General features: G+C 37.9%; 1 long non-coding RNA gene across 1 annotated transcript in view; it reads left to right on the forward strand.

The window, feature by feature from the left end:
• Nucleotides 1–7,863: 7,863 nt before the first annotated feature.
• The window catches only part of LOC111152122, a 34,687-nt gene continuing 27,121 nt past the window's right edge, over nucleotides 7,864–15,429 (forward strand). Inside the window, exon 1 of the long non-coding RNA XR_002640903.1 lies at nucleotides 7,864–7,946. This is a non-coding gene — a long non-coding RNA (uncharacterized LOC111152122). The remainder of the gene's footprint in view (nucleotides 7,947–15,429) is intronic.

Consider the following 15,429-nt stretch of genomic DNA (forward strand, 5'->3'; position numbering starts at 1 on the left):
AAGCTGTAAGTATTTCATAAATTCAGTTAAGACTGAGTTGAATCATGTTTCCTCTATGTAATACCTGTAGTATCTAAAATGTTATTAAAATGTCTATTTTTTTTCCTTTCGCATTTGCTTGAGGTTTTTAATGTAACCATGAATCTAAGTTTGGAAATAAAGATTTAAATAAATATGGCATTTTACCATTGCTGTCCTTCATGAGAAGTACTAAAAATCTTACAGCTCAGTATACATTTATCTTTACTAGGACTCATGGTCTCAAAATTTCTGGACAGGGAGTATAACCTGGGGCCACTGCTAACTCAGGACAGTGAAGTTTTTCTGAGGCTTTACCTTCTATGTTGTCTGCACCTAAATAGCTCCCCTGTACCTTTTCTAAAAATTTATTTATTTGAGAGAGAGAGAAGGAGTGAATGACAGAGAAATTGAGCACATAAACCAGGGCGAGAGGCAGCAGAGGGGGAAAAGCAGGCTCCCCGCTGATCAGGGAGCCCGATGCAGAGTTCCTGGGATCATGACCTGAGCTGAAGGCAGAGGCTTAACCAACTGAGCTACCCAGGTGCCCCTCCCCTGTACATTTTCAAACAGTCTCTAAAAATATGCTCTCTGTACCTTACCCAACAAAGCCTATAATTCCTTATTCTGTTTTCCTTAATAATTGCTTTCAGTCATTTCTCCGTGTCTTAGGGTGTTATGCACACATTGAATAGAATGCTGTGCAAAATAAACATTTTGTTTTAGGTCCAAAAGAACTATACCTTTTTATGTCTGAGAAAATATTTTAAAACTTAACCACCTACACAGCAATAAATCATTTAACAATAACCCTTTAATGCACCATTAGAACTCTTCTAGAATTTCCTAAAAGACCTGGCAGATCATTTCCATGGAAATTGGTCTCATTTTAGAGATACTATCCTAAGGAACATTCCATATTGTTAAAAAAACAAAATTCAACTGAGTAGGTTTGGATATCTAATTGGCGTTATTCGATGATTGATGAATCAGGCAGCATCCCATCTGGGAAATAGAGGAGAGCTCTGAGTTGCACAAAATGGAAAGTTTTTATAGGCAGGAGGGTGAGACAATAAAGTCAGATGAGTGTATTGTTTCAGGTAAAATTACCTTCCCATGCGGGAAGGCCAGGGGGTCTTATCAGGCAGATTACCTCACTGGTACTGACCGTGAAATTCCAGATTGCTTTAAAATTCCACTCCTGGAACAGACGGAAGCTGCAGTTAGGTTAGATATTAAGTTGGTGGGGCTTAGTAAATGACTCCATTTGGGACCTATTTTTTCTTTTTAACCATATAAATAATTCATATTTTCCACAATTTTTTAAAAGTTTTTTAAAAATATTGAACTAGCATTCACATCAGGGTCTGATGAATCAGAGCAGTGCTGACATTCTGACATTCTGCGTAGGCTGAATTAGACCTTACATAAGGTACAAAATAGTATGTCGTATTCTAGGAACTGTGATAGTCAGTGGTGGTGTATATAGATGTACAGTAGTAGTGAAACATTATTAAAACATTATTTTTATTATTCTAACCTGGGTTTCTAATTAATGGTAGTAACAAAATTTCATGCACAAATAAATTTCATGCACAGTGGGAGTTTATTTGAAGAAAAATTAAATAGTGAAATTATATGTCACTTTATATATATATATATATATATATATATATATATATATATATATATATACTGAGATGTCCTCATTTGGAGTAACAGTCGTGAAGGTGGTATAGGAATGACTGAAATTCAGGGAATGTTGACTTTGCCCTTCAGTGTGTGCTAATGGACTTTGTAAATACAAATTAAATGTTACCTTCTATACGGAGGTGATTCTAGATTCCTGAAAGAACTCTGAAAGTTAAACAGTAACAAGTATAGCATTTAGTGCAAAGAAAAGCAGAATCCGCTTACAGAGATTATTATTTATCCTTACATCTGTGTAAGCTGATTTTTCCTTGGCAGAAAGGTATTAACAGTGTAAGGAATGGCTATGTACCTTAGGAGAAGGACGTTTAGAAATAAAGGTGCAGAGAAAGGAAATTTGCAAGAGCAGCCCTCACCTAGAGAAAGGATGTTCTGGTAGGCTGGTTTAAGAAATCACTTGACAGGGGTGCCTGGATGGCTCAGTGGGATCGAGCCTGGTTAAGTCTCTGCCTTCGGCTCAGGTCATGATCTCAGGGTCCTGGGATCGAGCCCTGCATCCAGGGAGACTGCTTCCCCCTCTCTCTCTGCCTGCCTCTCTGCCTCCTTGTGAGCTCTCTGTCAAATAAATAAATAAAATCTTAAAAAAAAAAAAAGGAAAGAAAGAAAGAAATCTCTCGACAAAAATATTGCTGTTGTCACATGGAAGCCAGATTTCATTACACATTCTGGTAATGTAAGTCCTTGTTCTGCTTCTTTGTTTCCCAAACACCCTTGTGATAATTGGGCTCAGTGGTCAGACTGCTCTATCTAGACTGATTGGCATTTACACTCCTTATAAATAAGTGGCTCAAACTGCAGCTTTGTTGGTGTGGATCAGCTTCTTGAGAAGCTAATTATATTCCCATGGATGAGATTGTTTCTAAATCTGAAAGGTTGAAGGCCAGATCCGGACTGGGTGATTGCATGAACATACGCGCCTGCTTTGTGGGGATCTGGGTGAACTGCACATCCAAAAAATCCTGATGTCTGAAGGCTCACCTTTTCTTAACTTTTTTTTTTTTAATATATATATATTTTTTTAAGATTATTTATTTATTTGACAGAAAGAGATCACAAGTAGTCAGAGAGGCAGGCAGAGAGAGAAGGGGAAGCAGGCTCCCTGCTGAGCAGAGAGCCTGATGCGGGGCTGGATCCCAGGACCCTGAGATCATGACCTGAGCCAAAGTCAGAGGCTTAACCCACTGAGCCACCCAGGCGCCCCTCTTAACTTTTTCATCTTTACTGTTCATGTTATTGTGATTTCAACCAAGTTCTTAATGTTATTTTATGTCATATTAACATGGGAGATAGTTTGCAGATATCCTCTTAAGGAAAAAAGTTATTAATTTATGTCTTTTATTTTTGAAAATATAAGGACTCGATGTTTTGCAAGAAATGTTGAGTTATTTGAGTTTCCACCTGCCTGAAATTGAAGCATCGGACACATTAAATATTTCTCATTCGAACTGTTGTGTATCTTTCTCTTTTCTTCATTGCCAGCTTTTTTGAATGAGCCATTTGCTCTCACTGCCTCCACTTCTTTGGTGCCAAGTCTCCCCTCCACCCCCTACCATCTGGCTCCCACTTCCATTATTCTGCTGAAACTCTGTTAGGTTTCTGACTGATAACAGAGCTTCTTAATCCTCATTTCACTTGACTAATCTGCAGAGTTGAATGGCCTGTTTTATGCCATTCTTTTGAAAGCATACCTCCTTCCTTTTCTGATGCCCAAGACCTACTGTCTCCTCTTATTTTTTCTCCTGACAGTGCATACCCCTTTCTCTCTGGTGTATTTTACTGCAAGCTTTTTTGAAAAATAAATATAGTGTGGCAAATGAGTCTCATCTTCAATTCTCTCCCTCCAGTCCAGGCAAATGAGTCTCATCTTCTATTCTCTCCCTCCAGTCCAGTCTATTCTCCTATTTTGAAATTGCGTTGTCATTGATATGCTCTTCTGTATTTGTGTATGCACATACAGTGTATGTTATTTTATGTTGTAAAATTTCACGTATACAGAATCATGTCATCCTTTGTAGCTTGCTTTTACTGAACATTATTTGAGAATTACCTATTTTGATATATCTAGATTGAGTTAATTGACTTTAATTTCTCTGTAAACATTTGTTTATAAATGACAGTTTTAACTACCCTTTAAATATAGACTTTTAAAAAAAAATAAATACAGACTTTTTAAATTAAGACTTGATTGTTTAGAGCCGTTTTATGTTCACAGCAAAATTGAGGGGAATGTACAGAGATTTCTCATCTCTATACTGCCTACCCCCACACTTGCATAACCTCCCTCATTATCAATATCCCCACCAGAGTTGGCATTTGTTACAATTGATGAACCTATATTGACACATCACAATCACCCAAACTTCATAGTTTACACAACAGTTACTTTTGGTGTTGTAAGTACCACGAATTTGGGCAAATGTATGCTGACATGTATCTACCATACAGTATCATATAGAATAGATTCACTGCCCTAAAAATCCTCTGTGTTCTGCCTATTCATTCCTTCCTCCCCACAAACCCCTGGCAACCACTGACTTTTTTATTGCCTCCATAGTTTTGTCTTAGCCAGAAAGTTACAGTTCGAATCATATCGTATGTAGCCTTTTTAGACTGGCTTCTTTCACTCAGTAATATGCATTTAAGTTTCCTCCATGTCTTTGTTGGTTTAATAGCTCATTCTGATTTAGTGCTGAATAGTATTCCATTTTCTGGGTGTACCACACTTTGTTTATCCATTCACCTACTGAAGGGCATATTGCTTCCGGTTTTTGGCAGTTATGAATAAAGCTGCTGTAAACATCTGTGTGCAGATTTTTGTGTGGGTCTGTTTTCAACTCCTGAATTCAAACTTTTAAGAGACTTTGTTGTTATTATTTTATATTTTTTAAAGTGATTTCATCTTATTCCCATCCCACCAGCTACCAGTTATAGACCAGTGACCTCCACAACTCCATTTGCCTTAGAGATCAAGTTGGGGATAATTTCAGCAATCTCCATGTATGTATTTTTTGTAGGTATTGAGCTTGTTTAAATTGCCCATTGTTATTACTCGTGGAAACTTTCATTTCCTCTCACCCCTTATTACTACCGTTGCAAACACTACTAATGTCCCAGTCACGAAAGTAGAAAACTTGGGATCACTTTTTATAACCTATTTCTGTCTTCTTTTTTTTCTCCTAATTGTTTATCTAATCCTGATTCTATACACACAATGTCTGTTTTTTTTTCTATGTCCACTTCCATTGGGTTAGACCAAGCCTTTATTATTCTTACTGAACTAACACAATTTCCTTCCTAAATATTTGCCATGCACCTAGTTTTCCCCCATTACTGTTTATCCTTCATCATGCTGCCATAGTTATCTTTCTAAAAAAGAGCAGATAAATTGTCTAGAAAGGGATAGTAAATATTTTAGGCTTTGTGGATTATGTGGTCTCTGTGGCAGCTATTCAACCCTGCTGTTTTAATATGCTAGTCATTAGACAAGAATACATAAATGACTAGGTATGGCTGTGTTCCAGTAACACTTTGCTTATAAAAATAGTAAGCTAGATTTGGCCCAGGGCTATAGTTTGCTGACCCCTGTCCTACAACATAACTTGGATCATGTATCTTCCGATTTTCTACAGAAAATGCCTTTCCATTTTCTACAGAACATGATGTTCACCATCCTTCTAAATCTGACGTTACTAACTTACCACTTAGGGTCAGTTGCCTCAAGCTCTGAAATTTCCATCTGTAGTCTCATACGTTCCTTGATATCTCCTGATTTGATGGCGATGGAAAAGATGGTTTGGTGGTAGGTGGGCTTGGGGATTTGGTTATGAGAGGATGAAAATGCTTCCATCTGATAGTTCCATAGTCTCAGTAAATGATGGGCAAGGATACCTGCTGAGAGTCAAAGGTAGAAGAGGGAGTAGAAGATCAAAGAAAGAGGATCCTGCTCAATATCATTCTGGGGAGCAGAAATGTAAAATTATTAGAGAACTGTAGCAAGATTTCTGGGTCATACCAAGATTCAAACTGTGGCCTGAGATTATGACTTTAAAGTGAAACTAGTTATGAGATTACCTAATCTGTGATCGGTAACACTCCTGTATGAACAAGGAGAAAGTCTGAAGTCAGAGGAGTTCATACATGGATTGGGGTTTTTGTAGGGTGAGCTCAGTTGAGGGAGAGAAGGAACTGAGAGTTGAAAGTAATTGCAAAGGGGCAACCTGTTGATGATAACGGAATCTGTGCCAAACAGGATGAGAAATGATGACAGGAGGGGACTGACTGCTGGATAATGAGAAAGTGGGAGGATGAGAGGATCAGATGTCCCTACAACATTGAAGAACTGTGTGGTTGTATGGAAGTACTTGTGCCCATGGAATACATGGGAAGCTGCCATAGTTAAATGTTTCAATAGGATGTTTTTTAAAAGGTTTGCATTTTTTAAGAGGTGTAATGGTCAGGGGTGTGACCATAAGATAAATGACTGAAGTGGAAAAGAAAAAGTGTCAATGGAATATAGAAATCAAGAAACTGAGAAACTGGGGCTTTTTGATGGGTTGTCCACTTAGTTATTGAAGTCACCCAGGATAAAGAAAGGAAACCCAAATGGAATAGTGCCAGGAACAGAAGGCTAGTGAAAGCAGAGGTAGGATGAGGAGGTTGGGAAGAGCATGTAAGAAGGTGTGGGAAATAGTGATCTATCCAAATGACATTAACATTGAAAGAACAGTGATTTTTGCAGGAGGGTGGGGTGAGATAATTTGGAAGCAGAAAGGGGGAGCAAGGAGTTCACCTACCTCAGTCAACTCAATATGATCAACTCCTGGCCCTAATGTTTGTTCAGGGCCCAGGCAGGTTTCAAGTAAGTTTAGGAGGTGAAGGGAATAAATGTCTGAAGAACAAGAAATCGCTTATTCATACTGGGGTCACGGGAGACACTCATAGGGTTTGTTTGGGAAGAGAGGGAAGTGGAGAGGATATACAGCTTATGAATTAAGAGTCTGTGAGAAAAAGAATGACTTGGGCTGGGATTCCTGCAAATTACTGAAGCATGATGGCATCAGTACCAAGAGACTCACCTTGTAATCCTCTTGGTGATGCGTTGGCCTCGGGACTAGTGGCTATTCCTTCAGTAACTTTGAAAGTTCTAGATTCATCTGCTACAATGAGCTCAGTCAACTTGGGTGAGGCTCTAAACCTCTAAAAACCTTGGCTTTTCCATCTACGCTGTGAGGAATTGTTCTAAATAATCTCTTGAACTTCAGACATTTTAAATATCTGAGAGTAAAGAAATAGGGTCATGCCACACATGAGTTTGCAGTATTAGAAATAAATATCTTGCAAATCAGTGATGTATCAAGAGTTAATATTAGAAAGAAAGATATCTGAGAGTTTATACATATGCCTCATTTGGCTTTAGAGCATGTTAATGATTTCTACAAAACAGATATGTCACAGAACAATCCAGCATATTTTAGAGATATTTGGTAATGCCTTCTTGCTAAAGCAAATATACTTTGTTAGCTCACAAATATGAAATAGTAATAGATTTATGATATCTCGAATGCTAAGTAGTAAAGTTGAAACTGATTTGCCAACCTTATCCTCTTTTTTTTTTTTTTTTTTAAGAGTCTATCTATTTATTTGACAGGGAGAGATCACAAGCAGGCAGAGAGGCAGGCAGAGAGGGGGGTGGGGTGGGGAAGCAGGCTCCCTGCTGAGCAGAGAGCCTGATGTGGGGCTTGATGTGGGGCTCGATCCCGGGACCCTGAGATCATGACCTGAGCCAAAGGCAGAGGCTTTAACCCACTGAGCCACCCAGGCGCCCGAACCCTTATCCTCTATATCCTTATTCCCTTCCCCATTCAGTTTATATCATTAGTTAACTATACTATTATTATAACAGTAGAATAATGCATGAATGAGATACTTGAAAGTATACAGTCATAATTGGTAAAGGGAATGAGTTAGTGAGGAGGTTCATTCAATCAAGAATGAAAATGCTTCACAAGTGTTTAATATTTCGACTAATTTCCTACTAACCTACTTAGTTGAATTGATCGATTAGTTCAGTTAACCCTGTTACCACACTAATAGCCTACTTGTTAAAAACTTTATTTCACCCCAGATTATGAATCAGCTTTGGGTCCAATCAGATGACGGATCTTATCAGCTGAGGAATTTGTCCTGATGTCTGGATTTTAGCTGAGTTTGGTGTCCAGGTAGGTGTTTTGTTGAATGGCTAAGACTCTCTTCAAAGAGATAGATCTCTAAGAGAAAAAAACCAGCAAAGTTTGAGCTTTGTTGGAAAAGGACATTGGATAAAATCAAAGGGGGGGGTGTAATGTGGACATTATATATTCCTTATTTGCAAATAATGCTATATATTGGAGCTAAAACCTTTTACATGTGAATTAATTTCACTCACTTATAGGCAAAATGTTAAAAAAATTGGAATGTTTCATTAGTTGGAAAATGTATATGTGTAAAAGTGGTGTAGAGGTTTCTTTATCTTATGATATTGAATGGAATTTAAATGTTCATATTTGAGATATTTGGTTTATTTCATACTAGGTATTGCAATTACAATTTGGGTAATTGGCCACTAGATGGCAGGACTGTAATATGCATGTGGGTCAGAAGACACTATAAAGGGGCATTCTGTAGGTATAGATAATTTTAAAAGTCAACACATGGAATTCCTTGCAATACAGTTTAAATGTACAAGTTAAGCAAATACTTACATGTTGGGATTTTTGTAAATGCTGGAGACACAAAAATTAATGTTATATGACCTATGTCACCAAAGAGATGATAGTTGGAGATAGGTGTGAGGTCTTCTTGTTTTTTAAAGCACTAGTGTGGTAAACACTGTTATTACAGATTTTTTATTTCCAAGTGTAATGGGAACTTGGGACTATTAAAATTAATTCTGCCTGTGATGATGTTGAGACAAGCAAGTTCTTGGAAAGTTACAGAGAATGTAAAAGTCTGAGGAGGAGCTTGTCTTCTAAAAAACATAATCTAAAACAAAAAGTACAAAAATAACATCTTTTACTGTTATGGATAAAGTGACAATGTAAAATTTGAAATAAGATTAAAAAATGAACCTAATTCTTTTTTTTGTTGTTGTTAAAGATTTTATTTATTTGTCAGAAAGAAAGGGCACAAACAGGGAGAGCAGCAGGCAGAGTGAGAAGCAGCTCCCTGCTGAGCAAGGAGCCCCATGTAGGACTGTATCCCAAGACCCTGGGGTCATGACCTGCGCCAAAAGCAGACACTTACCCGACTGAACCATGCAGTGGCTAATTCCTATGTAATCTTCACTTCTACTCCAGTGGTTCACAACCAAGGATGATTTTGCCTCCCATGGCACATTTGGCAACGTCTGGAGACATTTAAAAAAACAAACAAACATTTTATTTTTAAGTAATCTCTATACCCAGTGTGCAGCTTGAACTCACAACCCCAAGGTCAAGAATCACACCCTCTACCAACTGAGCCAGCTAGATGCCCCATCTGGAGACATTTTTGGTTGTCACAGTCGGGGGGAGGGTGCTGCTGGCATCAAGGATGTAAAGGTCAGGGATGCTGCTAAACAGCCTAGTATGAACAGGATAGGCCGCCACAAGAAAACATTACCTGGCCCGAAATGCCAACAGTACCAAGGTATTGTAAGTATAGGTAAGTGAATCTAGACGTTTAAAATTGGACAAGAGAACACAGGTAAAATTCAGCATTTTGGAACTTGAAAACTCTAATTTTTGTCTCAAGTTCAAGAGCAGATGACATCTGGTGTTTGGGAGAAAGAAAGTCTGGAAACAGCACCTTGGATTAAAGATATCTGGGCAAGTGAACTCAATGGCATTCGAATATGTACAGTTGGAGCTAGGACAACACAAACTTGGTTTTGCCTTGGCTAATAAGGGTTAGAGGGCGGAGTGGCCAGAGTCAGAACCGTGGAACATGCAGATCAGGGTTTGGGTCTCAGCTTTGGCATTTATTAGCTGCGTGATGACTCATTTTACTTCCTAAGTTTCTATTCCTTAAAAATGGGGAAACTTGTTGAGAGGATTAGAAATGTGTATTAAATACCTAGGACATAAAAGGTACTGCATAAATGGTGTTTAACGTGACTGAGGTATTGTTAAGAGTCCAGTTATATCTCCCCTTGCACAGTTGTCTTTGCCCCTTTTGGAAAATTAGTCAGAATACAACTGTATGTCATAACATTGAAAATAGAAAAACATATGAATTGTGGGATGGGGAGAGAAAAAGTAAATGACAAAACACAGAACTTTTGCAAGACATCATTGGAAGAAGTATTGAAAGCTGAGTCAGAATCTCTAAGCTTTCTGAACAGTATTGTTATCTGTCAGGGAGAAAATAGCTAATATTTCCATGAGGAGGCGAGGGGGTCTGGGGGTGGGGGTGGGGGAAGATGATGCTGTGATTAGCCAAACACAGCCTGGCTAAATCCAACTGCGCTGTTCCTTCACCGACACAGCTGAAGGGAATGAAGCTCACAACCAAGCTGACTGTTCTCACTTGCTGTCACTGCCACAGTTCCAAAGTAGGTGATATTGCCCTACAGTGATACTGTGTATCTCCAGTCCATACTCTCCTTGTTGATTACTTCATGCTTTCTGAACTTCAAACCTCCAAGGCCTTTACCTTCTTACCATAATCACTCTTGGCTAATGATCTTGGTTCCTATTTCACTGGCAGAATAGAAACCTTCATAGAACTTTCATGGACTCTCACACTTCATCTACTCACTTCATGCTCCTGTTTCCATTCACTCTACCTTCTTTCTCCATTACTAAGCATGCACTTGAACCATCTGTACTCTTAGCTAAGGCCAACCTCTCACTGATATACTACATTCCATCCCTTTTCACCACTAATGGCATGATTCCAGTAATTCTCACCCATTCTCTTGGATCATAACTATCCCCAATCTTTTGGATCATTCCTATCACCATACCAACTGCTGTTATTTCTCCCATTATTATTATTTTTTTTTTTAGCTGTGCCAGCTTCATTTTGCTTCTTTTGTATAAAACAAAACTTTTTAGAATCCTCTATATTCACCAGCTGACTTTCTCTGCTTCCATTTACTCTTGAACTCAATCCATTAGGCTTTCAGCATCACCGCTCCACAAAAACTCTGCTTTTCACCAGGGCAATTTGTATTGTTAAATTCAATAACCAAATCTCATGCCTCATCTTCCCTGAACTATTAGCAGCATTTGATATGGTCAGTTACGTTTTCCTCCTTAAAGCATTTTCTTGGTTTTCTAGCTCCCACGCCTTGCTGGCTCGCTTTCTGCTTTGTTCCTTCTCAATCTCTTGCTTTCCCTCTACATGCTCCCTCTCCCAACCTCTGTATCTTGGAATGCCCTGTAGTTAGTCCTGAGAACTCTTCCTTTTCTATCTGTATTCAGTCTCTTCATAATTTTATCCTTTGTCATGGCTTTAAATACCATATGCTGATGATTCCCATATTTATATCTCTGGCTTAAACCTCTATCCTGAATTACAGGCCTGTTGCCTAAACTTCCTAAACCTCTTTAGTTCTATCTCAAAATTAATGTGTCTAACACTGAACCCTATATATAAACTCCAAACTTCTTCATTTCAGTTAATGGAAATGTAATTCTTCATTTGCTGAGCCCCAAACTTTGGAGTGATGCTTGCTACCCCCTCTATTGTATTAAAAACATCTCACATCTAAAGTGTCAGCAAATTCCATTGTCTGACTCTGTTTTCAGTTATATCCCAAATCTGTCTTATCAATCCATTTCTCAAATGGCATCTTCTCAGTGATGCTGCCTTTTGATCACTCAATCTAAAATTTAACACATATTTTTAAACATTTTCTCTATACTCCTTTCCTGATTTAGCTTTTCTCCTTAACACTTAACACTCTCTAGATATCATGTATTTCTATTCTGTGATTTCTTCTGCTCTTTGTCAATCTTCCATCTCCAAGAGAACAGGGATTTTTGTCCATTTTGTCCATTATTAGAATAGCAGTGCCTAGAACAGGGCTTGCCATACAGCAGATATGTTTATTGAATTTTAAATGACTATTTTGTTGAGTGAACATCAAATGAGTCTGGTAACCCTGTAAGCAATCACAATGGGAAGAAAGGTTAGAATAAACATGAAAATTTGTCACACAGTAATACTCAGCAATGTAATTTGGCAAAAAATATCAAAAAACATTTCCTCTCAGAATCACTAAAATTACTTGAAATCCTATGGCTCCTTCAGAGCCATAACTAATGGTCAGAGATATGATAAGTGTTGCCACATGGCTTGGTGAAGAATAGGCAAAACTAGGAAAATTCAGTTCTCCTATGAATATATCTGGAAAACAAAGCTACCCTTCTTAGCAACTTTGACAACCCTATTTGTTTTAAGGTTTCTTGACTGGTATCTTAATTGATTGCTGTGACTAAAATAAGTAACCCAAAATGTTAGGAAATAAAATAATTTGTTTTATGGCTTATAATTCCATGGCTTCCCTGGGTAATTCTTCCCAACATGGTATCGTCCAGGGTCACTGGGACAGCATTAGTCATCTGAAGTCTTGACCAGGAGCTCAGCCAGACTTTTCAGGCAGATTTCAGTTCTTTCCACATGGTCCTTACACTGAGCTTGAAGTTACTGTGACTGGGTTCCAAAAGCAAGCATTTTAAGTAGGGAGCAGAAGCTGCTGGGTCATTTAAGGGTTAGACCCAAAACAGGCGTAGTATCAGTTCTGTTTTATTCTATTAGAGTCATCATAAGCCCAGCCCAGAGACTGCGGAAGGGGGATTGCACAAGAAGTGTGGTTCATTAACTATCTGCCACATTGGGTACTTTTATTAGACACTTCTGGAACACTGAAATGCATTCCTTAAGCCTACATCTGGTTTCAGCTGAAGCCAAACTGTATACTCCTGTACAAGTTCAGACTGACTTTGCACTTCCTACTTCAAGTGAGAGCCAGATTTTTCAGCTTCTGCCCCAAATCCTTCTCTGATACCAGGGAACCTGAAAATACAGGTGACTTACCTTCTAGGACAACCTTATATCAGTGGGAGATGGAAACTCTGGCCTCTTGTTCCTTGGAAAGATAATTCTTGGTAACATGATGTCTATATCAGGACCCTCAATATGTTCTGATGAATTGAGCTTCTTTTGCCCATTGTGACAACTTTGGTTATGGACACTTAACTTTGGATTTTTCTACTTTCTGAACTCACTTTCCTTGGTCCCTCATTCCTATGTCCCAGGACCTCCTCCCAAATAAACTACCTGCATTCAAGATCTTTCTGACTCTTCTTTTTTGGGGAAAAAAACTTAGACATTTTATCTAATGAGAAAAATCCTTTCATGTTTCATTTAAAGAACAAAGTTGGGACTTCTGAAAATGGTTGAACCTGTGTCTATAAATTCCAGTCTTTCCATTTCAGTAAAAGGGTTTAATTTATAGTCTAAGGGCTGAACATGTGTTTCAGTGTATAAAGCTAATTGAAGTTTAGTCCTTTGTTAAATGGAAACCAACTGGAGAAGATGACTCATTCTGTCTTGGCCATTCCTGCAAAGAAGTTGGATGGCTCCAGATTTAGAAACAGTGCATTTAAATGTGCATGCAACTTTTCTTTTTTCAAGATAAATTAAACTTTACTGGAAAGATAATACTTTCCCATAGGAAAGGTGATTGTTGTAAAACTTTCCTGTCTTAGGAAAAGAAAGTATTCAGTCCAAAACTTTTAAGTATGGTGTATAAGCTAAGAGCTGACACCTTAATTCAGTGGACAATCCAGTTCAACTGAAAGAAATTTTTATGCAAATTTCGGAAGAGTTTCAATATAAATGTGTATGTGTTTACACTAGTTGAATTGATATTTGAAAATACATATTTGAAGTAATGTACTTAAGGTATATTTCTTTTACAATTTATTTGTATATCATCTTCAAAAAATGATCTGTAGCTACTTAAAATGATTCATGAATGTGACCATGTAGAAGATATTGGAATTAAAAGAAGAAAGTGTAACAGCATAGGGCACAGAGCAGGTATATATCCAAATATATGTGCTTCTATGTTGGCCTTTGTCATCTCTACTCCACTTGGAATGAATATAGAAAAATACCTGCAGAAGGCTGAAGTTCTCCCCAAAATACAATTTGGATATTTTCTGGTATACAGATGAACATAAAATGGAATTCAAGAGTTCTGCTCTGTGTAGCATGGCAACAATTGATTTAGCTTGAAAACAATTTAAAGCAGTTATAGTCAGGTACTTGCTTCAAGCTGAAAAACCACAAAAACAGAATTCTTGAAAATTCTCTTTTTAGCACCTATAGAATACTTGACCTTGAAGAGCTATTCCCTCACAAGATGCTCTATTTGTTCAATGTTCACCAAGATAACTGAGATAACTTGTTATATTGGCCTGTTGTTTAAAATTGGTTAAAAGTTCTGGGGACATCTTCCAAAAATAACTATTTTCATATTTAAAAAGTTGGTCAGTAACAATCTTTTCTGGCAATAATGAGCTTGCAGAACCTGTTGTTTGTTCAAGCTACTCACGATTTGAGATAATAATATAACCACATCATTAGTCTGTAAAACATTGTTCATCTTTCTGTTTTCTATGGGACTATGTCCAACTCATCTGAAAACAGCATCTGATCGTTAAGAATCAAGTTATAAAGAGTGGTGGGGATAATAACTTTGCTTTACCCTTGTGGAAAATTTCAACTCTTCTATCAGAAATCTATTTTTGATAAATTTAAAGATTATTTTAGGTTGCTGTTCTAGTTGGAGAATAGCTTGAATTCATTTTGGTGTTACATGATTTAAAAAAAAAAAAATTAGTATGGCTTACAAGCTGTCAATTCTCTGGGCAGCCAGCCCCAGGATGACATTCACAAACCCACAGGACTTTCCAAAATTCCAGTTTATCTAGGTTGAACCCACAATTTCCCCTTGATGACAGCCCAAGAATGTTGATGTTAGCTCTTTTTTGTTTTTTCCTTTTATCCACTCAGCCCTGCCTCCAGCCCCCCAAAACTGTCATTCCAACTGTAGAACTTTGCTTTTTGCTCCAGGTTATACCACTGTAATAACAATGCCTTTAGCCAAACCACTTAACCTTTCCATGTCTCATTCCTCAGCTGAAAGCACCTACCTCATGGGGTTGTGGTGATTAAATGAGTTCATACACATAAACTGTAGGGCAGGAAAAATTATTTTTTTTTCTTCTACCTTCCTAGGCCTTCTGTAAATTGGCTGATAAAAAGATAAACTTGGAAACAGTTTCTTAGCATGTACATTGCATACATACAGAGCACTCAGAGATGAGGAACTCAAAGGAGTGGGTAGAATTTGGGGTCTATATACTAACTTAGGGGAGATGATGGAAAAGAACACATATGAAAGAGCAAATGGTTTTTTGGAAAGATAAATGGGTCCTTAGAGGCATATATGGGAGATATGATATTTTGTGACAGTGTGTATCTGGGTGTGGTGCTGACTTCTTGTCTCCCAGAAGCTATTAGAGTAGCTCCTGGGAGGAGATTTGTGACAACTGCGTTCTTTTGGGAGACCCTGCTTTGAGGCAGATAAGGGATTTCAAGAACTCAAATGCCTTCAGCTCAAAATAATCCTGTCAAAGTGGCATATTTTGGGGATGGCATATCCTG

The sequence above is a fragment of the Enhydra lutris genome, unplaced genomic scaffold, assembly GCF_002288905.1.
Source record: "Enhydra lutris kenyoni isolate GAN:26980312 unplaced genomic scaffold, ASM228890v2 scaffoldscaffold27, whole genome shotgun sequence".
Lineage (NCBI taxonomy): Eukaryota > Metazoa > Chordata > Mammalia > Carnivora > Mustelidae > Enhydra > Enhydra lutris.